General features: G+C 38.0%; 1 protein-coding gene across 3 annotated transcripts in view; it reads left to right on the top strand.

Annotated features, from left to right (window-relative positions):
- The window catches only part of PAK7 (p21 protein (Cdc42/Rac)-activated kinase 7), a 319,541-nt gene that overhangs the window by 137,982 nt on the left and 154,454 nt on the right, over nt 1-27,105 (top strand). For 2 of the 3 annotated variants that reach the window (XM_011948856.1, XM_011948857.1), the window contains one exon: nt 8,412-8,560. The gene's annotated coding sequence lies outside the window, so the exon portion shown is untranslated. Of the gene's footprint in view, nt 1-1,492; nt 1,548-8,411; nt 8,561-27,105 lie in introns of all 3 variants that reach the window. The other variant, XM_011948858.1, reaches the window with a different exon arrangement.

Genomic DNA, 27,105 nt, shown 5'->3' with positions numbered 1-27,105 from the left:
TACAGTAACCAAAACAGCATGGTACTGGTACCAAAACAGAGATATAGACCAATAGAACAGAACAGAGCCCTCAGAAATAACACCACACATCTACAACCATCTGGTCTTTGACAAACCTGACAAAAACAAAAAATGGGGAAAGGATTCCCTAGTTAATAAATGGTGCTAGGAAAACTGACTAGCCATAAGTAGAAAGCTGAAACTGGATCCTTTCCTTACACCTTATACAAATATTAATTCAAGATGGATTGAAGACTTAAATGTTAGATCTAAAACCATACAAACCCTAGAAGAAAACCTAGGCAATCAATACCATTCAGCACATAGGTATGGACAAAGATTTCATGACTAAAACACGAAAAACAATGCAACAAAAGCCAAAATTTGCAAATGAGATCTAATTAAACTAAAGAGCTTCTGCACAGCAAAAGAAACTATGATCAGAGTGAACAGGCAACCTACAGAATGGGAGAAAATTTTTGCAATCTACTCATCTGACAAAGGGCTAATATTCACAATCTACAGGGAACTCAAACAAACTTTCAAGAAAAAAACAACCCCATCAAAAAGTGGGCAAAGGATATGAACAGACACTTCTCAAAAGAAGACATTTATGCAGCCAACAGGCACATGAAATAATGTTCATCATCACTGGTCGTCAGAGAAATGCAAATCAAAACCACAATGGGATACCATCTCACACTAGTTAGAATGGCGATCATTAAAAAGTCAAAGAAACAACAGGTGCTGGAGAGAATGTGGAGAAATAGGAACACTTGCACACTGTTGATGGGACTGTAAACTGGTTCAACCATTGTGAAAGACAGTGTGGTGATTCCTTAAGGATCTAGAACTAGAAATACCATTTGACCCAGGCATCCCATTACTGGGTATATACCCAAAGCGTTATAAATCATGCTGCTATAAAGACATATGCACACGTATGTTTATTGTGGCACTATTCACAATAGCAAACACTTGGAACCAACCCAAATATCCATCAATAATAGACTGGATTAAGAAAATGTGGCACATATACACCATGGAATACTATGCAGCCATAAAAAAGGATGAGTTTGTGTCCTTTGTAGGGACATGGATGAAGCTGGAAACCATCATTCTCAGCAAACTATCACAAAAACCAAACACCGTATGTTCTCACTTATAGGTGGGAATTGAACAAGGAGAACACTTGGACACAGGAAGGGGAACATCACACACTGGGGCCTGTCATGGGGTGAGGGGAGGGGGCAGGGATAGCATTAGGAGTTATACCTAATGTAAATGACGAATTAAGGGGTGCAGCACACCAACATGGCACATGTATACATATGTAACATACCTGCACCTTGTGCACATGTATCCTAGAACTTAAAGTATAATAATAAAAAAAAAAGAAGGAGAGTGATGATGAAAAACTCACTTCCTAGTAGCACATTTATCCCTGTATAGCTCTGTCACCACTCTTCTCCCATCTCATCTTTTGTCTTAGGAAATCTAAACTCAGCAGGATCAGCTTGGACAGGTGCAGATTCACTGAAGTGAAGGTTAGCGAATTCACACACTTCCAAGACATTACAGTGCAGTTTTAAACTGTTATCTTTTACCATTTTAGGTGTTAGATTAAATTTAAGTTAATTTCCGTATAACTTAAACGCAGGAATTAAAATAGCTTTCTAAACCTAATGTTGTGTAGTACCTTGGAGTATCTAAAGTTCTCGCACATACATCATTGTATTTAATCCTCTGAAAATTGTGTAAGTAGGTGTTATAGAGGAAGTACATGCTGTTACTACCTTGGTTTTAGGATGAGGAAGCCCAGAGACAGACCAGTTTAGTCGATTAAATTTAAAAGGCAAGTAGAATGGGCTAGAACCTGGGTCATCTAGTTAATACAGGCTTTAAGTGTTTTTTCTATTGGAGCAGAAAAACCAATATATCTAAACATAATTGTTCACTTGACTTTTCAGTGTAAAGAAGAGTTACTCCAAAAATAAAAACCAACACATTATAAACTGCTCTCTAGGTGGCAAAATAAAAAAGAGTAGTAATGTGAGAATATTATAGTTCATAGTCCTAGAAAGCTCAATATTTCTATTGTCTCAAGGGAAATGTCTCAAAGAGGCCAGAAACTCAAACCAGATATTTTCCTGTAGAAAAAGGTGAGGATGTTTTCAAAAACTGAGTTTTATTATTAGCTGAAAAGAAAGATAAAACAGTGCTAAATCTGTATTTGGGGAAATCCCAAAACAGCCTATAGTTCTGTATGCTCTGAGAACTTTCTCTACAGAGGATTTCCTGCAATTGACAAACACATAAATAATTTCTGCAAAAATGCAGTCCCACATGTCACAGCTTTCTTGTTTTGAATGAAAGAAAATCCATTTGTGAGTGGGTTAGGTTTTCTACATACCAAAAGTTATTTATTCAATTTTTTAGAGTTTCTATTATGTTGCTTTCTCCTCTGGATGCAGAACATACCTTATTCCAACAGTGAAGGAAAAGATGCTGAGCTCTGGCTATAAATATTTTATCGTATATAGAGACAAAGATCACAGCGGGGCAGATGAGTAGCAGGAAACAAATGTGATGTTGTTTTCAAATCCTCAGAGGAGGTTTATATTAAACTGTCTCTGCCAGCTTGTTTTCTGCTTGGCTTTTACACTGTCAAACCCAGTAATGGAACCCTTTTGTGTACTTGGAGTTCACCTACTGGATGAGGAATGCAGCATCTAACTGAAAGTGTTAAAATTATCTATGTTATAAAGTATACACACAAAAACTGGCAGAGTGATGAAGACATATTTCTAAGAAGGATGATCCATATTGGATTTTTTTTGGAAAGGTTCTATCCTAGTAAAGACAATAGGTTAAAAAAAATGTTGTATGTTGAGTTTTCTCAATTCAGTTTCTTCTTTTTCTCCTCTTACTCTAATGTCTCAGAGTTGTTGGAATGTTTTAACTTAATAGGATTTAGCATCTTTCATGATTTCATAACCCACTGGAGTTTATTTGGCCAGAACTCAATATTAATGAGAACAAGGTCTTGAGCCCATTCTCCTTGAGGGGAGGACAAAGTCCTATTTTCCTAACATAATGGCACAGATGACGCATCAAACCTACTACTCACAAAATTGCATCTCTTGATATAAGGAAAAGTGGATGAGAGGGTGACTAATACACCAACTTTTCCAAAATTGCAGATCTGATGGAACCCTTCCTGTCTCTAAATTACCTTGAAATGTATTTGCATAAGGGGCTGCCATCCTTGAATGTCAGGAGGGGAAAAAAGAATGCAGAGACTGTTTATACTAGTAGAGCTGATAGTAAATCTTCCTACTGTTTTATATACAATAGAATTTTAGAGTTTAAAAATTTTAAAGTTTAAATTTTAGAGTTTTAAAACTCTAAAATAGGAGTAAAATGTCCAGAGAATCTATGTAAATAAAGTACAAAATGGTGGCCAGGCACAGTGGCTCAGGCCTGTAATCCCAGCACTTTGGGAGGCCGAGGCAGGTGTATCACCTGAGGTAAGGAGTTCAAGACCAGCCTGGCCAACATGGTGAAACCCTGTCTCTACTAAAAATACAAAAATTAGCCAAGCATGGTGGCAGGTACTTGTAATCCCAGCTTCTCGGGAGGCTGAGGCAGGAGAATCACTTGAACCTGGGAGGTGGAGGTTGCAGTGAGCCAAAATGGTGCCACTGCACTCCAGCCTGGGCAACAGAGTGAGACTTGTTCCTTGGTCTCAAAAACAAAACAAAACAAGAAAACAAAAACAAAGTGGCATAAACTTATGTGAAAGCTTAGTTATGCTTCTCTGATGAGTGTACCCCTTTTTATAACACACACACACATATCAAACCATAGAGATGCTTATCTTACATGTAAGTCAAAATGTGAGTAAGCTAGGACATTTAGGATTGTTTGCTTGTTTCTTTTTCAAATTATTCACAGATAGCAGGCCACTGATTTTTGGCTTGAAGAGCTAAATTCAGTGACTAAAATGCTGCTTAGAGTGGTTTTGTACTTGGTAAAAAATGCACACTAATTTTTCTTACTATTAATTATTGGCCAGGTACTCTGTGTAGGCTATTTTATAGAAAATGGTATTCTTCTCCATCTTTCAGATGAGTAAATAATCTCAGGGAATAATAAATTGCCTCAAATCGTGCACCTAGTAAAATGTGGAGCCAGTCTGTGGATACAAAGCCAACTCCTTCCTCTTGAAGGTTGGAAATGCAAATACTAAATTTAATTGACATCTATACCTTTTGTTAAAATGTGCATTATCAACATGTTCAGAATGGTATAGCTGTTATCTGAACATAGTCTACTAATATTCAGCATTCAGATTCCTTTTTTTTTTTTTTTTTTTTTGAGATAAAGTCTGGCTCTGTCACCCAGGCTGGAGTACAGTAGTGTGATCTCAGCTCACTGCAACCTCTACCTCCCAGGCTCAAGCCATCCCCCTACCCCAGCCCTCCCAAGTAGCTGGGACTACAGGCGTGCACCACCACACCCAGCTCATTTTTGTATTTTTTGTGGAGGCGGGGTTTCGCCATGTTACTCAGGCTGGTCTCAAACTCATGAGCTCAAGTGATCAGCTTGCCACTGCCTTCCAAAGTGCTGGGATTACAGGGTGAGCTACCACACCCAGACCCCAGATTGCTTTTTAAAAGTCAGTAATGGTAATATGGCTTTAGCAGAGATATATGGGTAAAGACTTCTTAATGGCATGTTTTAAGAGGAAGAAATATGAGAGGAGAGTTTTAGTGATGATTTGAGAATGGCTTAAAGTAATTTTACGATATCTAATATTTCTTTGATTAATTTGGCTATTTGTAGTGTAAATAGAAAATTAAAAGTAGCACGAATTCTTAGAAAATAAACTCAAAATGGTTATATAGAAAATGTAATATAATGATGCTAACAAAATACAGAAATTTACAAAATGCATTTAGTTTTATTTTTCTGGATCAAAATATTACTTCTGTCAAATATATTGAATTATCTTATTACTATGCAGTAGACCCACATGATTATATCAATTTTAAAATTGCATTCCTTGACAAGGTGACTTGTTTGCTGATACTCTAAACTATTTGAATGGGGTATCGAAAGATACAGAAAAGAAATTACAACTACTTGTATTTAAGCCTATTTTGAACTAATTTAAAAGCAGCTGTCTGAACCATCCTTCTAGAATTTCTTGTTGCCTGTGTAAGGCATTGCTTTTTACTAAGTCCTACAGATCCTAGCAATAATAGTTTAAAACACTGAGCATGCTTTTGAGAAGATAATTTTAGCAACAAATTACTTTCTGTGAAGTACAAGTAACTCAACGTTGAAGGTAATTATTTTAAAATATTGAGAAGTAAACTAAACTGGAAAATATTTTCTAAGGGGGCCATAAACATTTTTCAAATGCACTGGAAAATAGACATGTAAAGTGTGATCCCTCCATTGTACCTCTCACAGGGTACTTGCATTTTTACAGAAAATACAAGGAACTAAGTATGGACCTTCTGTACTTGCAGTTAACTGGTGTATATAATGAAATAAAAGCTGGTATTTCTTATTCTTTTCCAAAGAGAAAAATGGAGCAATTTTCTAGGAATTTAGGTTGACCTATAACGGACAAGGCGAACTATTAACCTATAATTATTTTCAGGGAAATTTTCTTTGAACTTATCTGAAAATTGGAGGAGCAATAATTAATATCATGCAGAAGAAAATACCTGGGCTCTGGAATTTCATTTTTTTATAGATATGTCATAATTGTACATATTTTGGGGATATTTGTGATATTTTGATATGTGTATACAATGTGAAAATAAAGTCAAGGTAATTGAGATGTCCATCACCTCAAACGTTTATCTTTTCTTTGTATTGGGAACATTACAATTCTTCTCTTCTAGTTATTTTGAAATATACAGTAAATTACTGTTAACTGTAATTTTCCTACGGCACTACCAAATATTAGAACTTATCCCTTCTATCTAACTGTATTTTTATACTCGTTAATCAACTTCTTCTCATTTCTCTTGCTCCCTACTTTCCTTTCCAGTCTCTGGAAATCATAATTCTACCATCTACCTCCATGAGGTCTACATTTTTGTAGCTCCCATGTGTGAGTGAGAACATTTTCTTTGCCTGGCTTGTTTCACTTAATGTAATAACCTGCAGTTCCATCCATATTGCTGCCAATGACAGAAATTAATTTCTTTTTATGGTTGAATAGTATTTAAATGTATACATGTACCATATTTTCTTTATCCATTCTTTCAGTGATGGAAACTTGGGTTGATTTCATATCTTGGCTATTATGAATAGCACTGAAATAAACATGGATGTGGAGATATCTATTCAATACATTGATTTCCTTTCTTTTGATATATACTCAGCAGTGAGATTGCTGGATTGTATGGTAGTTCTATTTTTCATTTTTTGAGAAACCTACATGCCGTTTTCCATAATGGCTGTACTACTTTACATTCCCACCAACAGCGTACAAGTATTTTCCTCTCTCCGCATCCTTGCCAGCATTTGTTACTTTTTTTCTTTTTGATAATAGCCATTCTAACTGGATTGAGATAATATCTCATTGTGGTTTTGATTTGCATTTCCCTGATGATTAGTGATGTTGAGCATTTTTTCAAACACCTGTTGGACATTCGTATGTCTTCTTTTGAGAAATGTCTATTTGGGTCTTTTGTTCATTTTTAATTGGATTATTATTATTTGAATGGTTTGCAAATATTTTCTCCCATATTGTAGATTGCCTCTTCACTTTGTCAATTGTTTCCTTTGCTGTTCAGAAGTTTTTTAGCTTGATGTAATCCCATTTGTCTACTTTTGTTTTTGTTGCCTGTTCTTTTGAGGTCTTACCCCAAAAATCTTTGCTTAGACCAATGTCTTGTAATGTTTCTTCAATGTTTTCTTCTAGTAGTTTCATAGTTTAGGTTTTACATATAAGTCTTTAATCAATTTTAAGTTGATTTTTGCATATAGTGAGAGAGAAGGGTCTAGTTTCGTGTTTCTGTATATGTATATCCAGTTTTCCTAGCATCGTTTATTAAAGAGACTGTCCTTTCCCCAATATATGTTCGTGGAGCCTTTGTCAAAATTAGTTGCCTGTAAGTGTGTGGATTTATTTCTGTGACTTTTATTATGTTCTATTCATTGGCATCTCTGTTTTCATGCCAGTACCATGTTGGTTTGGTTACTGTAACTTTGTAGTATAATCTGAAATCAAGTACTTGAATGCCTCCAGTTTATTCTTTATGCTCAGGATTGCTTTAGTTATTTGGAGTCTTTTGTGTTTCTGCATGAATTTTAGGATTCCTTTTTCTATTTCTGCAAATAATGTTATTAATATTTTGATAGGATTGCTGGAATTTGTGTTTTTAATAGGACAGCAGAGAATATAAGAAATAATATTTACTTTCAGTTCCTGGGTCTTTCATGAAGAATATAAAATCTGTATGTACTCCCTTTCTACCCTAACTATAATATTTATTATTTACTCATTTAAATAGCAGGGGTATGCTGAACCATAAACAAGGTTGGGAATTTGTATAATCCTCATGTAACTGTGATTCAGCCAATCTGTATATAGTTGATTCTCATTATTTTTTATTTCATATTTACAGATTCACCTTCTCATAGCTTTTACATTTTTGTGCTTAATGTTGGTGATTCCATGGTTTGAAATGGAACCATAGTGTGGGACTGACATGCTGTCTCATGTTCCTAAGCACAATAGGCTGTCACATGCCTTATGGAGAAAACACATGCGTTAGAAAATCTTTGTTGAGGCATGAGCTACAGTGCTGTTGATTGTGAGTTCCCTCTTAATAAATCAACAATATGTATACACACTGACACACATAAAATAGAGTTATGTATTGATTATTTGACAAAACTATTGGAGCCAGAGACTTGCAGAAACCTAACCCTCTATTTCTCCTAGGAACAATGCATCAGTATTTGCTAACTTAGTGTTTGTGGTGACTTCATAATCATAACTACTGCAAATATCAAGAATTGACTGTATTGAAAATGTATGATTACCAGTTAGTGGGCTAGGCCCCAGAGATTCGGGGAGCAAACAAGGTTCACCATTTATTGGAGAGATGGATTTGTGATAGAATAATTATTCATAGTGGAGAAAATGCTGTGGTACAGATGCAGCCAAGATACTAAGAGGAGTCTAATCCTCCCTGAGGTGTCCAGGTAATAATATACAGATCCGTAGCTGCATGCCTGAGAAAATGACAGAAACAGTAAAAAAGAATGCACTGCATGTGGGAGAATGTAAAGTAAATGTGGCTATATGTTTTGTTTATTTTTAAGCACAGCATAATGTTAGTGGGATTCTGAGTCATTTTGATACTATATTGTTACAGAAATACATTGTGGTGAAATGCTTCCACCTCTTGCCAAAATGAACACTGAGAAAAATGAAGAAGACTAACAAGCACCAACGAAAAGCTGCAGAATAGAAATAGCCACACTCCTCTGGAGTCTTTAATTCATCCACAGCCATCATATAAAGGTAGGGGAATAAATTACCGTATGGTTTTGTCCTTTTAAAATGTATTTTAAATTAAACAGTACTAAAAATACAGAAACATGCATGGATTGGTTCAACAATATTCTCTGGGTTACTGCTATAGGCCTGCAAACTATTGTAGGCACTGGAAACTAAAAAGGCAAGCTTATGACCTTGTAGAAGCTGACATTCCAGTGGAAAGGGTAAGTAAATAAATGAAAAGGAAACTGACAACCATTGATAATGTTTATGAACACGATAAGCAGGTTAATGAGATAAGGGATGAGGGACTACTTTAGTTTGAGTGTCAGAGCAGCACACTTAGAGAATTTGAGCTAAGAACTCAGTGATAGAAAAAATCCAGCTGAGTAGGGTTTGAAGATCATACCTTCCATGTGTCACAAACCAGGATCCATGTGGATATATTCAAAGTTTGGAAACCAGGCCAATATCACTTTAAGAGAGAGGCTTTGGAGAAGCAGGATGTAGGAGATGAAGCTGAAGAGTTGTTTAGATGTGGGAAAGTGTCTTCATTTTATTTTAATAAAGATGGAAGTTATTGGAGAGTCATTAGCAGGTGAATGAAAGAATTTATGTTTTTTAAAGGCCATTCTTCTTTATCATAGCCAACTAGTATGAATGGGGTTGCAGGAGCTGAAAACAGGGTGCTCTTACCCACATAAAAGATACTGCTGACTTGGCTTAGGGATGTGGTATTGGAGATGGATGAATTTGAAAGATATTTGGGCATAGATGACCACCCAAGCTCCTTATGAATCTCCAAATATAATTCTAATTTCCATATGCAGGGTATGCTATTTGTGTTTTAATACACAATAGTCAGATTGTAATTTATTCCACTATTTCAAAGAACTGCTTATGATATATATGTCTGTGGTCTGCTTCTGAAACTCAGAGGGTGTTGATGTCAAATTGTGAAAATAAAGAAAATTCTGTCCTGAAATCTCATATTCTAGGCAGGTTATCTTGTAACACTCAGAGACTTGAGCATTCCAGATATGTTTGTAGCTCTTCTCCTGCTTCCTAGATGGCTCCTGACTTCTAAGAACATTGTTGCTCAAGACACTGAGAGGCAGCCTGTGGGAAGGGTGTCCTTCTAGATGAGAAACAAGAGTTTTTTGAGGACTAGTGGCTTAGGTCAGTCAAGCATAACTTCAAGACTAAAACTTTCATACTGGGTTATTCATAGATGGAATGTTGAAGGGAAAATTAAAATCCAACTTCAAATTGGTGCTTTAAAAAGATGAGAATATATGGATTTAAGCAATAGTTACCAGAGAAACGTATCCTCTGTGCAGTGAGGGTTTCACATCTTGGATTATGTAACCATTGTGCAATGTCCATAGCGGAGGGAAGGGAGGAAAAGAAATGTATGCGATAACCTTGTAGGTCCAAATTTGCAAGAAGCCAACACCTACTGTTGGAGGGTGGACAACCCTAAAGTCTGTGCTCAGGAGAGTTATTCTTGATAGCTCAACTGAACAGTATTTTAAGATCTCAGCAAAGTGCAGCTTGCTTTCCAATATTCATAACTGTCTGAAATGGTTCTAAACTTGTACGGTGCAGGAATTCTTCCTTCCTCCACCCCAGATCCTTCTGTAAAGCTTTTGGTCATTAGAAAACAACCCCAATGCAGCAATTATACAGTGCTGGATAATTAAAAAGTCTCATGAGACTCTACAAGTTCACAGGAGAGCCAAGGCTCAAGCTTACTGAGGGGTATTTTGTACCACACAGCTCAGGTAGCTAAAAGCAAGCTTTGTTAACAAGTAAACAGGTGCAAACCATCAATCAGTACAGTTTTGAAAAACAGCATAGACAAACTGGTACAGGATGCTGGTGGGGTTTTAGTCTTTTCACAGCATCACTAGCTAGTACATTTCACCTCTGACTTGGCCAAAATCAATACCATGTTTCCAGGTGCCCATGAAGATATGCAAAGAGCTACCCATGGTGTACAAGTTAACCCTCTTCTCATATACGTAGAGAATTGAGCCAGGATGAAAACAGAAGGCCTAAATATGACATACCCCATTCTGTGATTAGTCTTGTCATCCACTGGACTAGATAAAATTCTTTGATTAGCTGGAGAGATCATTAAGAGGCTAGGCTTTCAAATGGAAGTCAAAGTTCCTTAAGAAATGATTGGATTCTGAAGCAACAAGACTAACATAAACTAGAAAGAGTAATGGTGCCTTAGGTTGATTTGTCCAGAAGCAGAGAGTGAAACAAAAAAAATGGAGTGGTGTTTAATTGGAGGTGATGCCAGCACACATTTGTAGGGTAGTGCAGATGTGAGACAGAGGAAAGAAGGAAGACAAAAAAGGTGCCTTATCATTTCTGTGATCAAGAGGGGTATAATCACATTAGACAACTTTGGGATACAGCACAGAACATAACTTGGATTTATCCCAACCAAGGGCATGGAAATTAGGGTATTTAGCTATCTTCTCCCATCTATCTCAACTAAGGGCTGCTCCCTTAGGTGGAGGTATGGAGTGTTAACTCCCTGGTATTTGTAACTTACCATACGTGTAGACCAAGAAAACTCTAGCAGCCAGAGGAAGCCCTCAGGCAGAGTCCCAGATGTTTACTATTGAAAGTCACCATCAGGTCAACTTGCACAACAATAATAACTGCCAATGGGATGAGGACAGAGCACCTACAGTTTCTGCAAGAAGAAGTGACAACAAAGATGATAGTGATGATCATGATCATATGAATAGAGCTATTATTTATTGAGCAACTAGAAGCCAAGTCCTATATTAAATGCTTTACATGTATTTTATCATTTAATTCTTATCTGTTGGATATCCACTCTGTGTCAGGTGGAGATATTTATGCATGATTATATATCTATATAATATCACAGTCTTGCAGGATGTATATTATTCCAGTCTTTAATTTAGAGATGACCACACAAGGCTTATCAAGGTTAACCAAATTGTCTGAAGTAACATAGGAAATACAGTTGGGATTCAAACCTGGGTTTGTCTGCCTCCTAAAGAGTCCCTTGGCTTAGGCAACATTATAATCCTTAATTAACTAATTAATCATTGATATTTTTCTGACACTCATCTATTAAAAAGTCAGCAGGCACTATTTAGATTCTGAGATACAAAACAAAAATTGTCCTTGTTCCCAAGGAGTTCTGTGTTTATGGAAGAGAAAGACAAAAAAAAAAAAAAAACTGTAGTATTATAAGGGCTGTACTAGAAGTATGTTGTAGCTATTGAACATGATCAGGAAAGAGAGTATCACTTGTTGCTATATAACAAATAGCCCTATAACTCAGTGACTTAAAATAATAAGCATGTGTTATTGATCATGAGCCTGTGGGTGAGCTGGGGACTTCTACTGACTTGGACTAAGCTTGGCTGATCTTAGCTAGGTTTGCTCTGTAGTCTGCTGACAGGTTGGCTGGGGCTGAATAGTCTCAGATGCTTCACTCCCACGTCTGGTGATTGACTGCATGTGGCTAGGGAAACTCACTTCTCCAGCAGGCTAACCAAGACTTACTCAATGGCAACTGAGCCATGTGGATCACTCATTCAAGAGAATAAGTATAAGTGTGCAAGGCTGCTCAAGGCCTGGCCTCAGAACAATCACTTCTACAACATATAGACCAAAGAAATTCACAGGCCAGCTCAGATTTAAGAGATGTGATAGACTCTACCTCCTGGTTAGAGGTTCAAAGTCACACTGCAAAAGGACATTGATAAAGGAAGGGGAAGAACTAAATTGCAAACAATCTACCAGGAAGAAAACATCTGGATAAAAGATTACAGAGTAAGTAGGCATTCCCTAGCCAAATAAGATAGGAAGAGAAATAAAGCAAGAAGGAGCTGGGCACCATGGCTCATGCCTATAATCCCAGCATTTTAAGAGGCTGAGGTAGAAGGATCACTTGAGCCCAGGAGTTTGAGACTAGCATGGGCAATATAGACCCTATCTCTACAAAAAAATAAAGTAAATTCGCTGAGCATGGTGGCACTGCCTGTGATCCCAGCAGAGAGGTGGGAGGCTGAGGTGGGAGGATCACTTGGGCCTAGGAAGTAAGCTATGATCTTACCACTGCACTCCAGCCTAGACAACAGAGCAAGACCCTGTCTCGAAAGAAAAGAGAAAAGGAAAGAAAACAAAAGAAAAGAAAACAGGATAGTTCGTATTTAAAGACACAGGAACATAGTGTTTCATAATGCTGTCAGGTTACTTGGGAATTAAGGCATCTAATGATGAGAGAGAGAGAAGAGGATTAAAGACAAGAAATCTGTAAAATGTACCAGAATTCAGGAAAATAAAAGTTAACTTGCAGACAGAATAATATGTTTATGAAAAAGTGATAGGCAAATGGGAAGATGAACAAAGTTAGGTCAATGGATGAATGAATGGTTGATTGTACAGACTGTTGTGGTAATAGGGTTACCAAAATTGGTAAGATTATATCTTAGAAAAAAAATTGTAGGTTGGGCTTGGTGGCTCACACCTGTAATCCCAGCACTTTGGGAGGCTGAGGCAGGTGGATGGCTTGAGCTCAAGAGTTCAAGATCAGCCTGGACAACATGGCAAAACCCCATCTAAAAAAAAAAAAAATTAGCCGGGCAGGGTGGCGTGCACCTGTGGTTCCAGCTACTGGGGAGGCTGAGGTGGGAGGATCACTTGAACCTGGGAGGCAGAGGTTTCAGTGAGCCAAGATTGCACCAGTGCACTCCAGCCTGTGAGACAGAGCAACACACCCTGTCTCAAAAAAAAGCGGTTTGTAGAATGTGTATTTATTTCAACAAGAAAAGAGGAGGGAGGAAATACCTTTATAAGTGATTGAAGAAAACAATGTGGTTGAAACCAGGCCTGAACGAAATAACTTTTCAGCATTTGACTGTGTTCGAGGCTTCACGGAGCTATTGTGGTGATGCAGATTGCATGATAGAAACTCTTTCTATGGGACAACTTTTATAAGCATGTTAAGCATAGTGAGTAGGTTTTTGTGAAAACTAATGAAGAGTTTGGCTTATGGTCACAAGCAAATTCCAAGGCTCTAGATTCTCATAAGGCCAAGTCTCTGTGAAGACTGTTGATGTCAGAGATATATTTATACAGAGATTTGTGCATGTGTGTGTTTCCACTGGGGTATGTGTGTGAGATGGTAATTTTCAATTCTTGGATTTCTCCACTCTGAGACTGAGTTGTGTAAATTGAATAGCAGCTCTATTCTACAGTTTTCCAAAGCCACTTTCATTGTACTCCTGGGTCTGTGTTGCAAGTGTGGAGCTCGCCCAAGTCAACAGGTGCAGCAGATTTTACTGTGAAGCATAACAGGCTAACATTAGCATCTCAAGCTCCTCAGAGGCAGAATAGAAATTTCGTAGTTCATTTTCATGGCTTAGTAATACTACATTGTGTTAATATATCACAGTCTATTTTTCTGTTCTTTTATAGATTGATATTTCTGTTGTTTCCATTATCTGCTATTATGAAAAATGGTACTATGATCATTTTTGTATCTCTCCTGGTGCCTGTGCAAGAGTGTTTCAGGGAAATATATGTAGAAGTGGATTCCTAGGAGATAAGATGTATAGGTAACCAACCATCTCGGTTTGCCTGGAACTGAGGAGTTTTCCAGGATGTAAGATTTTTGGTGCTAAAACCAGGACAGTCTCGATCAAAATGGTGTAAGTGGTCACCTTAAATACACATATGGTCAATTTTACAACATAATACATATTAAACTCTTTCCCATAGAATTGGTAGCAATTTACACTCCCAACAAGTGGTATATGACTATTCCCTTTGAACACCATTCTCTTCATGCCTGGTGTTCTTGATATCTTAATTTTTGCCAATCAGTTGAGTGTGAAATGGAATCTTGCTGTGATTTGATTTTCCCTGGTAACTAATGAGGTTCGGCATCTTTTCGTGTTTAGTTTTCCCTGTGTGTGTTCTCTTCTGTGAAATGCCTTCCATATCTTTCATCTTCTCTTTTTTTTTTTTTTTTTTTTTTTAAATTAGACACATCTAATTTATCTCTTCAGATTTTCTTGATTTTTCCAGCACTTAGATTAGGGTCTCTCAACGGCAGCAGTGATGGCATTTTGGACTGCGTAATTCTCATGGGATACTGTCCTGTGCATTGCAGCACATTTAGCAGCACCCTTGACCTTTACCCACTAGAAGCCAATAGCACCCCCAAGTAGTGAAAATAAAAAATGCCTCTAGACATAAAACTACCTCTTGCCAAATGTTTCCCTAGGGGCAAGATTGTACCTGGTTGAGAGCATCTTGCTCCTGCGGGAAAGAGAAGGTAGCCAGGCAGGTAAATTCCGTTTCCATTTCTCTCTCTGAAGAACTCTCTCTCAAGGCCTGTACAGCATGTCTCTGTCCAGCATGTTTAGAAGTGTCGCCTGTCACATAGCAGATGCATCGCTGAACCACTGGCTCTATTTCTTCATGGTAATGCAGTGATCACAGCAGTAACATCTCACTTTGTCTTGCTGCTCACCCTTCCCTGCTTCATTTCCTATCTCTTCTCTTTCCCAACTTTAGATTGCATATTCCAATTAAAACCTCAGCACTTAATGCATGTCTCAGGTTCGGTGTTCTAGGGAAACTGAACTAAAACAAGTAATTACAGACAAGATACCCTACCGATAGGATTTTGGAATTTGATTACTGACGTGTCTGAAAGCAATGGGGATCATATATTTAGTGGTAAATTGGGATGAAAATAAACCTTAGCAGGCAGCAGCATTACAATTACTTAAACTCTCATCTGTAGTAAATTGGGATATGGCTTAAGTGGAAGGTAAGGTGTTAGGAGACCTAGTAGCTGCAAAACACAGTGGCTATTAAAGCACTGATAATTATGCAGATTGTGAAGTAGATGGCTACTTTTGACCTGCAGAAAGAAAATGTTAAGCTGAGGATGGTTCGTTGCCTACTTAAGGCATGCTCTGAAAGCCAGAGGGCATCTATGGCTACTTTAAAGGAGACTAATCTCTGGTCACTGCAGGGCAGACTGTGATGTAACCCAGGCCCAGGATCTGACTATAAGGCTGGTAGGGCTGCCAAGGAGACAGGATACACAGCTTTGTAAAATCTCCTATTTCAAACTCAGGGCCATGATCGGAATAAGGAGACGTGGGATGAGTTCATTTGGATGGATGAGATTGAGGACCTTAAACCCCTAAGTTTCCTTAAACCACCCTGGAAGACAGGAGTCATCTTCTTTTTCTGACAGAGAAGAACAGCTTTCCTTGCCCAACAGTTGTGTAGGAATCTCACCTGAAGCAGGTGCCTTATGAAATCATTCTTGCATGCCTTAAGATCTTTCTCTGCCACTGCTCATTGTCTCCATGCTGATAACTAGAGTGTAGACTCAGCGGAGAAGTACCAGCCATCTCCAGGGGGAAATAGCCTACCCACTGAACAATTGAAGTACCTTGAAACCCACCGGGAGTGGACCTTGAGTGTATTAGAGTGGAGAGGAGGATATATGTTGTGCTGAACTCCTATTGACTTCAGTGGGGATGGCACCAGGTTCAAGAGGCAGAAGGAGAGACCCAGAGCCAGTAAACAAGACATGGGGTCTCATGAAGGGCTTACATACAGGGGAGAGGGTCCAGTGGTGGTGAGCTGGACAGGAGGACCATAACCACGTGCAAAAAGCATGCAGTTTATATAGCATGTTCACTTAGTCCCCTCCCCTGATAACCTCCACCTGGAAACCTTTTAACCCCATACACAGGGCCTCAAACCCCTGTACAACCCACATTCCACAGGACAGGACAGGTCAGGGCCCAGATGTTCCTCATAGAAAAGGAATAGCTCTCTGAGTTGGCCACTTCTGGATTCCCTAGCTCAGAATTCCCAACTGCATTCAGGTGCACCATACAGGGTCATTCTTAGGATATGCTTAAGTAATTGTTATCAGGTGCATTTACCATACAGTATAATGCTAGATCAGAGGGTATTCATTGATATAGAGGCACTCACTCATAAGTCAAGATTCAGTTGTTTGTCAAGGACACTTGGAGCTGATCCCAACAGTTTTCTGGGATGGTTCTTCAAATCCTGTATGCTCTGATGGCCTCTAGCAAATGAGGAAATGCCACAAGTTCTTTAACAGTCTCAATAAAGGGTCCGATAGCTCAGAGAGGACGGATGTTAGAATGCATGTTAAAAAGGTTTTAGGTACAATCTTCAAACCTATCACTTGACTATTTCTAACGAAGAAGACCCAGAGGACACTCCCTTCACAAAGCCAGTAAGGGATCCTGAAGAAGAGTGCTGACACATTTGAGAAGCTGGTCTGAAAAGGCTGCCGTCTATGGGCTGGGGTTGACATTTGAAGAAGTTGTCCAGGAGTTGATCTTCCTAATATTGCTCGGATGATGGGGCCCAGAATAACAGAGGCTAAGTAGCAGTGTTTACTGTTAGAGTTAAGGTGGCCTTAACTACTTATAATGTGTAGCAAAATTGAAGTAGCAGTCAGAGTGCCTTGAGCCACAGGAATCTAACAGTGGCTAAGAGATCCTGGAAATCTTTGGAACAAAATAATTGGGCAGCTAATAGATCTGCAGTTTGGATAACAGGAGAACAACTGAAGGGTTACAAACCATGGAATTTCATGGACCCTTTCCAGGTTTCCGCATCTAAGTCGGTTCAGAGATGGCAAAGGAACCGTGACAGTCAGCTCACGTTCATGTTTCATGTTTATTCCATTTTTAATTTTTTGTACATTTGACACATCGGTATCGCATATCCACCTGTGAATTCTAATACACGATGTACCGTTGGTGGATTGTTATTTGGTCACCTGGGGCTCTGGGTGACCAATACTCTCCATGTTTCCCCATGGAGAGTGTTGCTTTGTGCTCTCTAGGAGTCAGGAATATTGGCTGTCTTCTGGGATTGCACACTAGGGAGGGGCTGACTCTCGGGCTTGGCTGCTCCGCCTCCCGTTGTCCAGGGCGTTTTGTCTTTACAGCAGTGTTGTTGCCGTCATATTCCTTTAGAGCTACCCAGTCATTTTCTTTAGTTTAATTCCTAAATCGTTTCTCTGGTGTTATTTCTCTAACATTTATTTTTGTGAGCAAAGGTGGAGGGAAAAGCTCAGATATTTCATTTACTAACTACTGAGCCTAGTGTAATGTATTACTTCTTTAAAAATTTTTTTCTGAGACAGGGTCTGTCTCTGTTGTGCAGGCTGGAGTGCAGTGATGCAATCATAGCTCACAGCAGCCTCGAGCTCCTGGGTTCAAGCAGCCCTCCTATCTCAACTTCCCAAGTATCAGTGACTACAGGTGCAGGTCACCACACCTGACTAATTCTTTTATATTTTTAGTAAAGATGAGGTCTTGCTATGTTGCACTGGCTGCTCTGGAACTCCTGGACTTAAGTGATCGTCCTGCCTCAGCCTCCCAAAGTGTTGGGATTACAGATATGAGCTACCATGCCAGACCATCAAAATTGATCTTTTTATAAATGTATCCAGGATATATTTGCACTTTAGCATAGGAATCCTTTAAATTACCTAGGCTGCATGCTACCAAAAATGAAACAACTTTGTCTCTCTACTTGCCTGAAAATAACTTAGAGCAATTAGCAATTGCCCAGTGCACCAATTATAATGGCATTGAGTTTGGTCCAGGAAGTCTTTAACTGAATGAATCAGAGGGGTATTCTTATCCCTTGTTCAGTATCTTTTTCACATGGTTAACAGGTATTGATCAGAAGACTGGGCCTGTGGGCATAGATCCTGAATGACGTTTCTCTAGTCAGAGGCAAGCTCAGCTGGTCCCCTCTCCACACATTCCTTATTTATGGAACACACACATTCAACATATACTGAGCTGTCCCTCTTATTTAGTCATTTTTTAGAAACATGATAGTAAGTGGTATATTTCAGGAAGATTTTCACACATTTCAAAGTTTGACATTCACAAAGACAAATTTTTAACTGTTAGAACACTTTTATCTTTGGAACTGCCAAGTCTCTATACTTTATATATAGAGAGAAATGTGAATGACTTTGATTAACTGGTCAAAGGGTGGAGCAGGGTTCTCATGCCTATGGAGACCGCACAGTGTAAGGGAAAGTAGGCAGGGGGTGAGAAGTTTGCAAAGAGGGAAACGTAGACCTGTGTAAATGCGATGACTCCTACCTATCTTCAATCTGTAATTGCTCTATGGTAATGTGGGCCAGATATTCTGTTTTTTTAAAGGAAGCTGGAAGCTTGAAAGGTTTGTTACATATGTATACTTCTGCCATGTTGGTGTTCTGCACCCATCAACTTGTCATTTACATCAGATATAACTCCCAATGCAATCCCTTGCCCCTCCCCCCTCCCCATGATAGGCCCTGGTGTGTGATGTTCCCCTTCCCGAGCCCAGGTGATCTCATTGTTCAGTTCCCACCTATGAGTGAGAACATGCGGTGTTTGGTTTTCTGTTCTTGCGATAGTTTGCTGAGAATGATGGTTTCCAGCTGCATCCACGTCCCTACAAAGGACACAAACTCATCCTTTTTTATGGCTGCATAGTATTCCATGGTATATATGTGCCACATTTTCTTAATCCAGTCTGTAACTGATGGACATTTGGGTTGATTCCAAGTCTTTGCTATTGTGAATAGTGCCGCAATAAACATATGTGTGCATGTGTCTTTATAGCAGCATGATTTATAATCCTTTGGGTACATACCCAGTAATGGGATGGCTGGGTCATATGGTACTTCTAGTTCTAGATCCTTGAGGAATCGCCATACTGTTTTCCATAATGGTTGAATTAGTTTACAATCCCACCAACAGTATAAAAGTGTTCCTATTTCTCCACATCCTCTCCAGCACCTGTTATTTCCTGACTTTTTAATGATTGCCATTCTACCTGGTGTGAGATGGTATCTCACTGTGGTTTTGATTTGCATTTCTCTGATGGCCAGTGATGATGAACATTTTTTCAGGTGTCTGTTGGCTGTATGAATGTCTTCTTTTGAGAAATGTCTGTTCATATCCTTTGCCCACTTTTTGATGGGGTTGTTTGTTTTTTCTTATAAATTTGTTTGAGTTCTTTGTAGGTTCTGGATATTAGCCCTTTGTCTGATGAGTAGATTGCAAAAATTTTCTCCCATTCTGTAGGTTGCCTGTTCACTCTCATGGTAGTTTCTTTTGCTGTGCAGAAGCTCTTCAGTTTAATTAGATCCCATTTGTCAATTTTGGCTTTTGTTGCCGTTGCTTTTGGTGTTTTAGACATGAAGTCCTTGCCCATGCCTATGTCCTGAATGGTATTCCCTAAAAACCTCCTAATTTTTAAACATTGGTTTATTAAAAAACAAAAATAGGCAAACAACAAATGACCCGATTTTCTGGGGGAAAAAACATGTTTGGGGCACTCTATGTGCTGAATCTAGCCTGCAGACAAGCTCAAATATGCAGCATGTAGCTTGAGATGGATGAGTTTCAAAATGCAAATCCTATCTGCACTGGCAATTGGATTATTTTGTATCAAGGAAAATGACTTTTCTGTATTAAGGTATTTTTGCTTTTGATTGCTTGTTTTATTGCTTGGGATTTTCTTCTCCCTGGTATAACTGAACAGCCTAGTGGATACTTTATCATCTAAAACTACATATAGGCCTATACTATGATCCAGCAATAGCCCCCCAAGTGTATGCCCAAGGAAAACTAGTGTGTAATGGATCTATTCAAAGTAATATAAAACTGGAAACAAGCCAGAAGTTCAACAACAGAAGAATGAGAAATAAATCTTAGTTTATTCATTCAGTGGAATGCGGTACAATAATAATAACACAATTTTGTTTTGAGACAGAGTCTCACTCTGTCACCCAGGCTGGAGTGCAGTGACACAGTCACAGCTCACTGCAGCCTCAACCTTCCAGGCTCAAACAATCCCCTCATCTCAGGCTCCTTAGCATCTGGGACCACAGGTGCTTTCCACTACACCCAGCTAATTCTTTTATTTTTGTAGAGACAAGTTCTCACTATGTTGTCCAGGCTAGTCTCAAACTCCCGAGCTCAAGCAGTCCTCCCACCTCAGCCTCCCAAAGTGCTAGGATTACAGCTGTGAGCCTGGCAGAACATGCTGTTGATACACACAACAACATGGATGAATCACAGACATTACGTTGAGCAAAAGAGGCTGGACCCCCAAAAAATGTATTATGTGTGATTCCATTTATAAGGAGCTCAAAAATGGGCAAAATTAATCTTTGGTGTTAGAACTCAAAAAACTAGTTTGATATGCTGAGTTAACTGTCTCCTTTTGCAGCTCAGGGGTAACTGCTTAGTAATTTGAAGGAGGTTCTCAAGTATCCCTGTTTGCCATAGGCATGAGGGGACTGGGTGCTTGAAGGTCCACCCTTCCAATCCTTCACCAACTGAGACGTCTCCATCACAATACATGCATATAGAGGGGAAGGCACTCTGATTCCCCATGTGACATGATATTTCACTTTTTTTCCAAGTCCTCCAAGTTCCCCACTTGTGAAATATAAGTTTCTTTATCTATCATAGAGATGTACAGTTTTTTTTTTTTTATTCCTACCAAGCTTGAAGGAGTGGCTCTTTGTGGAGTGTTACTTATGTATATGTTGATTTCACATCTTCCCCAGAGCATCCTAGTCTCTGCACATGGGGGAAAAAAAAACAACAACAAGAAGCAAAATAACCCTTCTCTTTTCACTCACAAGCTTAATATTTTTTTTTTCAAGTTTCAAAAGGAATAGACTGAGGGGAAGAAAATATACACCCAAGGCTATTTCTCTACTACTAGGAATAGGTGTTTCCATACAGATTGTTTCTCATACCCCGGGGACTAGTAAGTGCAGCCTTGAAAGCAAGCAATTGGAAAGTACCTAAAAGAAGCTCCCAGCCTATTTTATTTGGCACCTGCTCTCTAGGGCAGAAAGTGAGACAAGGAGAGTCTGCAGTAAAAACCAAAGAAGTAACTGAAGAAGGGGAAACATACACTGAGCCCTTAAGCTAGAAAGACCTCTCATATTACAACCAGGACTGTGTATTTCAAACACACGTGTAAATAGTGGTGGCTTATTGCGGCTGATAGGGCACGAAAGACAGCAGCCAGAGATCTGGTTGTAGTACGGGGGATGCAGAGGAGGGTGTTGTGACCGTTCTTTAAGGATTTGTTCCTTATTCAAAGTGTCCTATATCCCTGCATTATTCAAACATCACTACTCAAAACGGAAAACATGGAAATAACTCAGAATCTATAAAGTGCTTCACTTGCTTATTTATAATGCAGGAAAGATAGGGAAAATTCAAAAAATGGTTTTGTTAACTTCCAGTTGTTATGTCTCTGTGTTTTAAAATCAAGTTATCTCTCATTACAATAAGTTTCATGGGAAATTTGGCATTTTATTCCGTGGAATTCTCACTGGTCAAAATCAAAGGTACTTGACCTAGGTGGGAATCAGGTGTCTTCAGTCATGCTTAGCTACATCACTTATAGATGGCAATGCAGTCTTGAGTTCACTTCTTAACCTCTCTGAGCTCCGAGTGAAGCAAGATGAAATCCGTGCTTTGTCTGTTCCTTAAATTTGGTATGGAACAAAGCCAAAGGCATCCTAACAAAGTGTCAAGTGTGAGGTGAATGGGAGTTATAATCATTCTTACCCCCGTGGCTTAGAAAGCAAACCACATGGCGTATCTGCAAACATTCCTTAGATGAAGTGCTTTTTAATTCTTGTAATTAATGTTTGTTTTTTATTGGAAAATGGATGTAAGTATCATTAGTTATGGGAAAGAAGTTAAAGACCATGCATTCAGGGGGAGAAAAGGAGCTATACAGTTACAATAGAAAGCACTGGGATTTATTCTGTCCTCTCTTTCTGGCTGGCCAAAGAGTATAACTCCATGGAGTTGTTTTTCCTTATGTCTAAAATAGAAATACCAGTATCTACCACCCTGAACTACTTAAGAAGAATGTTGTAAACATCAAAGGAAATCATGTGTGAAAAGGCTTTAAAAGTTCAAATAAAGTAAAAAAGTATATAGTTGAGGGGTTATACCACTTTTCCCTCTTATTCTCAGAAAGGTTTCTAAGCATTATATTGAGGATTCTGGTAAGCTTAATCAAGCCCTCTCCCACTTGTAATGCTATCTGATTTTTTTTCTTCCTTTTATAAATCTAAGTAAGTAAAGATAGTATCTAGCAAAAGGCATTGTGTGTGTCAAATTTATCATATGGTCAAACAGTTCTAACATCATGGGCTAATGTCAATTAGCTCATGTCAACATTTTATTGTATTAAAACATTGGTCGATGTTTTACTATATTAATGTTGGCCATAACTTGGGAAAATGTGTATTGTCCAAACCAAGACTGGTTTGAGAGTAAAAAGGAGAGCTGTTAATAATTATGTCAGCCTAACAATAGTCAACTGAGACTGTTCTTGGGAAACAATTATTGTCTAAAAGCTTCCTTTTTAAAATAAGTCATAATTATGCCTAATATGTTCTACAGACTAATAAAGGCATGGGGAAGATTTTTTAATGAGCAAACTAAATGTATTCCATGGTTCTAGCCTTCCAGAAGCCACAAGTCTTTATGGTAAGAGAAAGCTTATGAAATACAAGGATGCAAAATTAGTAAATGAAAGGCATCATGCTAGCTAACAAGTGTTGGATTAAGTGGAGTAGAATCTTGGAGATTTAGACACGACAATGAGGATTCAGACAACCTTGAGTTGTTGGGGAGCTTCTCTGAGAGGGCCAAAGTCTTTAACTGGGTCTGGGAGACTGGTGGGAGCTCGGTAGATACAGGGAATAGTGTAGTTGGAGGTATTTGGGGCAGGTAAAACAATGTGGAGAATCACACAAATGAATGAGTTTCCATGGCTGTGTGTAGAGGGGAGAGACAAAAGGGCTGTGATTAAATTTTATAAGGATAAAATCTATTGTTTCAACAAATAGTTATTGAGTGCCTGTTATATGATAGGCAGTATTCTAAATTATAGAGATATAACAGTGAACTAAACGACATATTTACCCTTATGGAGTTTATACTCTAACAAAGGAGAACTTCCCTTAAAATCTGCACCTTCTCTAAATGAACGTTTAGATGGCAAGAAGTCTTTTGGGGAAAGGGGGAATACTACTTGAAAAGCAGAAAATGAATGATTCAGGTCATTTTGTGTTAAAATAATAAGGGATTTCTAGCAACTGAGCTAACTTATCTTCCTTAGCCAGAATCTAAGACATGGGAAAAGGTTTATTGAGCATCCATCCATCCATTCATTCATTCAACAAATGTTTATTGAAAACCTACTAGGTGTCTGGCTCTTCTATGTGCTGGGGATACAGCAATGAGAAGTTTGGAGAAAGTTCTCTGCCTCTGCAGAGATATTCATCTAGTAAAAGTGGATCCTCCCAGATCATTTATTCTAATCCACAAAAATGAAAATGTAAAAAAAACTCTTCAAGTACTTCTTTACATATTCACTTTCTACAAACAGAGCTAATAAGATGAAAGTGGCTATTTGCTTTTCTCTATAATACAATTTCCTTGCTCTGATTATTACTGTGTGGGCCCAAGTCTTTGCTTCTGCAAATATAATAGATGCCTGTGGCAATTGAGAATCATCAGGAAATAGAAAAAAGAAACTTCCTCCCACACATCTGTCTCAGAGAGTAGTAGACCATTTGTCATGCCATAGGCAGCCCTATTTGGAAGATGTGAGATGATAACCTGATTATGAGGTTAAATACCCCCCAAAAATGCTTCTGCTTCAGACAAGACAGTATATTTACAATGTCGTAATACAGAGTTAATGTCACTGTATGAAACAAAAATGTGGGTCTATTATTCCTAATTTGAAAACTGGGGCACACATGAGAATAACAGAAACACAGATTGCTAGACCACCCACTAGAGAGCCTGATTCCAGAAGAATTTTCATTTCTCCCAATCCCCGGTGGTGATACCTATTATGCTGATGGTCCAGAGGTTGCACATTGAGAACCACTGTGTTATTCTTTCAATATGTGGCTGTCATATGAATACAAAATTGATTGACCTGTAGATACTGTAAATTGTAGTATTTATAAAGGAGGTCATTGTATTCATGTAACTGTCTATGGCTGGGCTACCCAGTATGGTAGCCACCGGCCACATGGAGCTATTGAGTTCTTGAAGTGTGGCTAGTGCCATATGCTGAAATAAAAATATTTTGGATATTTTATGTCAAATAAAACATATTATTAAAACTAATTTCACTTGATATTTAATTTCAATGTGGCTACTAGGAAATTTAAACTTAACATATATGGCTCACATTGCATTTCTACTAGATAACACTGATCTATGGAGCTTTTCTAAACATGTTTATGCTGAGGGTTGGTTTTTATAGAACTTAGAAATTTTTTAGAATTTAAAAGTTGAATTTTTTTTTTTTTTTTTTTTTTTTTTTTTGAGACGGATTCTCGCTCTGTCGAAAAGAAGGTATTGTGCTTTCTTTGTAAATAACTTCTCAACAATATCCTTTTTATTCACTTGTTTTGAATGATAGTTAACAAGACAATATTCACTAGAAGATTACTTCAATAGAGGTTTGCCAACCCTTACATTTTAACTAATGTGGCTGTTGGGTCAGTTTCTCCCAAGTTTACCTTAGTTCCTTGGAAGTGTTAAGAAATACTCTCCTTCAGAAGCAAGGATTATTAAAGATCACTGCATTTCCCTTTTTAGAATCCATTCAAGCTCCAGTTGCAATACACATAGATCAATTCAGATAGATTGTAAATCTAAGCGCAGGATAATGCAGTTATGAACTTGGTGGGAGTAAAGACTTTTTCAACAGGACATAGAAGGTAATAAACATAATGGAAAAGATACATAAATTGGTCTAAACTAACATGTGTTCATCAAATACATCTTTGAGCACGAAAAGGAAAACCATAAAGTGGAAGAAAACATTTCAGTACATTTGTTCAACATATCCAGAATTTATAAAGAACCCCATCAAATGAGTAAGAAAAAGGAAGAGAACCTAATGTGAAAATGGGCAAGGGGCTTGAACAGATATTTCACAAGAGAGGAGATCTACATGGCCAAAGCACATGAAAGAAGCTCAAGCTCATTAGGGAAATGCAAAATAAAGCCACAATGAGATGCCACTACACACCCACCAGAATGACAATCATAAAAGGATTGACAATTGGAAATGTGGATGAGGATGTGGAACAACTCAAACTATTGGCAGGATTGTAAATTGAGCACTCCTCAATTGGGAGGAAGCTGACTGGAATGCTCTACTGAAGTCAAATACACTCATATCCTTTGACACAGCAATGCTACTGCTAGGTATGTATACACCCAATAGTAATGCATCATACATGTCACCAAAAGACATGTACTTGAACATTCAAGGCAGCATTATTTTTAAAAGTCCCAAATTAGAAACAACCCAAGTGTCCATCAACAGTAAAATGAACTTATAAACTGTGGTATAGTCATGCTATGATATACTAGACAGCAATAAGAAAGAACATGGCCTATTATGACATGAATGAATCTCACAAATACAAAATGTTGAATCAAACACACTTAGAATTGTGTGATGTAATGATTCTATTCATATCAAGTTCAAAATCAAGCAGACCAATCAATCTCTGGTGAGAGAAGCCAAGATAATGGTTTGCCTTTGATAGAGTTGGTTACTTGGGCACAGCTTAAGGAAGGCTTCTAGCATTTTTCTCCTTGGTCTGCACTGTGGTTTCAGGAATGTGTTCTCTTTGTGAAAAGTCTTTAAGCTGTACCCTTTTCTGTACACATGTTATACCTAAATAAAATGTTGAGCAAAAAGAGAGAAGAAGAAATACAAAGTCATACCCCATGACCCTCCCAGAAAAAGTAACTCACCTCTTTAGAATACACACACACACACACACACACTCACACACTCTCACTCACACATGGCCATCACTGTATCTCACTACTTAAAACTTAAAAATAATAAGTTTATTATTATTTAATAATATTTATTTAAATATTATTAAATATTAATATATAAAGTTATTTAATAATATTGTTTTATACTTAAAACTATAGTTTGCAGTTGACAATCAGAAGTTGTTTTAATATAATAAGATTTTTTGCACATATCAGTCCAATTTATTTATCTTAAATTCCTCACTGGACATATATCATTGAAAATCAAAACTAGAATTATAGTGTAAAGTTAAAGTGTAAGTAGTATATTGTTCTGTATTCAATTAAATGAATTAAATGTCATCTAGCTAATAGAGATCTTATGTGATTCACCCTGTCCTGAAAAACCTTAAAAAAAAGGACCTTGGTGATAGGCAGGTTCTATAGACGGTGAGATCTGAATAATTCTCTATACAGTTAATTCCAAAGATTTATGACAATCATAAATTTATGCAACTGACATACAATTATTTACATTAGATTGAAGTGAGAAACTAGATAGAGGTATTATTTTAGAAGTATAAATTGTTCAACACAGCTTATGCAAAAGTCTTTATGAGTGCATGG

This window comes from Colobus angolensis, unplaced genomic scaffold (assembly GCF_000951035.1).
Source record: "Colobus angolensis palliatus isolate OR3802 unplaced genomic scaffold, Cang.pa_1.0 Scaffold285, whole genome shotgun sequence".
NCBI lineage: Eukaryota > Metazoa > Chordata > Mammalia > Primates > Cercopithecidae > Colobus > Colobus angolensis.
The sequence above is the reverse complement of the archived record's forward strand: the minus strand, read 5'-3'. Positions and strand labels throughout refer to the sequence as shown.